The sequence below is a fragment of the Phyllobates terribilis genome, unplaced genomic scaffold (genome assembly GCF_046119375.1).
Source record: "Phyllobates terribilis strain yellow unplaced genomic scaffold, ASM4611937v1 Scaffold_2__4_contigs__length_985480577, whole genome shotgun sequence".
Taxonomy (NCBI): domain Eukaryota; kingdom Metazoa; phylum Chordata; class Amphibia; order Anura; family Dendrobatidae; genus Phyllobates; species Phyllobates terribilis.
In genome coordinates, this window is record NW_027362762.1 from 323389217 (window position 1) to 323392505 (window position 3289).

Below are 3289 nucleotides of genomic sequence, written 5' to 3' on the forward strand. Positions count from 1 at the left end.
GTACATTCACACTGAAGGCATCAAAACTATGAATTAACACATGTGGAATTATATACTTAATAAAAAAGTGTGAAACAACTGAAAATATGTCTTATATTCTAGGTTCTTCAAAGTAGCCACCTTTTGCTTTGATGACTGCTTTGCACACTCTTGGCATTCTCTTGATGAGCTTCAAGAGGTAGTCACCGGAAATGGCTTTCACTTCACAGGTGTGCCCTGTCAGGTTTAATAAGTTGGATTTCTTGCCTTATAAATGGGGTTGGGACCATCAGTTGTGTTGTGCAGAAGTCTGGAGGATACACAGCTGATAGTCCTACTGAATAGACTGTTAGAATTTGTATTATGGCAAGAAAAAAGCAGCTAAGTAAAGAAAAACGAGTGGCCATCATTACTTTAAGAAATGAAGGTCAGTCAGTGCGAAAAATTGGTAAAACTTTGAAACTGTCCTCAAGTGCAGTTGCAAAAACCATCAAGCGCTACAAAGAAACAGGCTCACATGAGGACCGCCCTAGGAAACGAAGACCAAGAGTCACCTCTGCTTCTGAGGATAAGTTTATCCGAGTCACCAGCCTCAGAAATCGCAGGTTAACAGCAGCTCAGATTAGAGACCAGGTCAATGCCACACAGAGTTCTAGCAGCAGACACATCTCTTCAACAACTGTTAAGAGGAGACTTTGTGCAGCAGGCCTTCATGGTAAAATAGCTGCTAGGAAACCACTGCTAAGGACAGGCAACAAGCAGAAGAGACTTGTTTGGGCTTAAGAACACAAGGAATGGACATTAGACCAGTGGAAATCTGTGCTTTGGTCTGATGAGTCCAAATTTGAGATCTTTGGTTCCAACCACCGTGTCTTTGTGCGACGCAGAAAAGGTGAACGGATGGACTCTACATGCCTGGTTCCCACCATGAAGCATGGAGGAGGAGGTGTGATGGTGTGGGGGTGCTTTGCTGGTGACACTGTTGGGGATTTATTCAAAATTGAAGGCATACTAAACCAGCATGGCTACCACAGCATCTTGCAGCGGCATGCTATTCCATCCGGCTTGCATTTAGTTGGACCATCATTTATTTATCAACAGGACAATGACCCCAAACACACCTCCAGGCTGTGTAAGGGCTATTTGACCAAGAAGGAGAGTGATGGGGTGCTACGCCAGATGACCTGGCCTCCACAGTCACCAGACCTGAACCCAATCGAGATGGTTTGGGGTGAGCTGGACCGCAGAGTAAAGGCAAAAGGCCCAACAAGTGCTAAGCATCTCTGGGAACTCCTTCAAGATTGTTGGAAGACCATTTCCGGTGACTACCTCTTGAAGCTCATCAAGAGAATGCCAAGAGTGTGCAAAGCCGTCATCAAAGCAAAAGGTGGCTACTTTGAAGAACCTAGAATATAAGACATATTTTCAGTTGATTCACACTTTTTTGTTAAGTATATAATTCCACATGTGTTAATTCATAGTTTTGATGCCTTCAGTGTGAATGTACAGTTTTCATAGTCATGAAAATACAGAAAAATCTTTAAATGAGAAGGTGTGTCCAAACTTTTGGTCTGTACTGTACATTTTTAACTTGATCTAAATATCACTATATTCCTAGATCTGTTGTTGTTGCTGGGTTTATTTTTGTTCCTGGACATCTCCATTCCTGAGATCTAGCCTTTTTTAGCATATAAATCTAGTCTATTTAGCCAAGGGGGCATCATGTTGAGGACCATGACCCCTTGGCTAACAAGTTTATGTTTACAAACAATAAAGAGGGTGCCTTACCTCAAGAACAGAGAAGTGCAAAAATAAAAAACCTCACCGGATTCAGGAGAACAGCTGCATTCAGACCCGATAAAACTATTACACACCTAGCCAAATCGGATATCCTGCTTTGCACTGATGAGGGGCAAACACCCCGAAACATGTGTCTGCAAATGTAATGTCTGGTTTCACTTCTTAAGCTAATTCATGTCGCAAGGCTAGTTAGAGTCAGTATTGACTTTTACGATTGCTACATCCAATAGGTGGCTCTAAAGTTCAGCCCTCTTTCTAAAGAGGGTATTTAATATACTCTAAGATATTAATTGTGACAGAAGAAAAAAAGACGCAGCCCCCTACCCTCATCTCTTGAGTAGTGGTTCTATTACTTGACCACAATTATAGTCAGATTGATGGAGGACTCAAAAGCAAGTATATGTTTGTTTTTTTTGTTTTTTTTTATTTCTAGCCATGTGGATTTTTATACAAGGCTTATTCAAAAGTTAGGAAATCCATTTTAGTCTAGGTACCATGTATCCAAAACTGCTGATTTATACAACTTTTCCAAATTATCAATTTTTATATTCTTTAAACATGCTCTATAAACATTGAATGTGTCTATTATAACAGTCTGTAATAATGTACAACCATTTAATTGTTATTTCAAATACAAATATTTTTGTGGTTTAAGTTTCCTGTTTATTGTCATTTTTGAATGTTTTCAACATTTGCCTATACATGATCTAAGCAGACACTATAGACATTTCAGAAAAACTCTTCATCACAGTAGGTAACACCTAGTTTGATAGGCGTCTCTCCCTTTTGCTATAAAAATTGTTGTACCCCTGTGCCCTAAAAAGAAAAAACAGGAAACAGTAGCTGTAGGTTCCCTTCTCATTATCATGCATTAGCTGTTCTATAAAGATAATTATTTAAAACAAAATAAAACATTTTGATACATAGAAAACTTTTAACACAAATACATGCATTTTGTTTATTGACTTTTGATGTGAAAAGGAATCTGTCATCAGGTTTTTGCTATGTAATCTGAGAGCACAACAATGTAGGAGCAGACACCTTGATTACAGCCATGTGTCACTGTGCTTTGTTTTGCTGTTTCCACACAATCAGTGTTTTATCAGCAGGAGATTATCACTATGAGACAACTGGCCTCGTGCCTCCTAGTCCAACTTTACCCCCACCACTGAACAGCAGCTTTCTGTCACTGTACAATGTACACATAAAGCTGTGCTGTGGGTGGGGTTATACACAGCTCAACAACTGAGCTCTGCTAGATCTGCAGCAGAGAAAACTGTGACTACTGCACCTAGTAAACTAAGTGATACATCAATGGATTCAGTGTCTCTGTCTCTTCCTCATGCTGATATCAGATTACATAGCAAAAACCGACTGACAGAATCCCTTTAACAAGAAACCTCCAATAGCCAAAGGAGAACTTACCATCTATGCTGTTGCACATGAGCCTTAAGGAGTGGGAAATATCTCTTATATAACCTGCAAAAATGTACATACAGAGCCTAGTGGG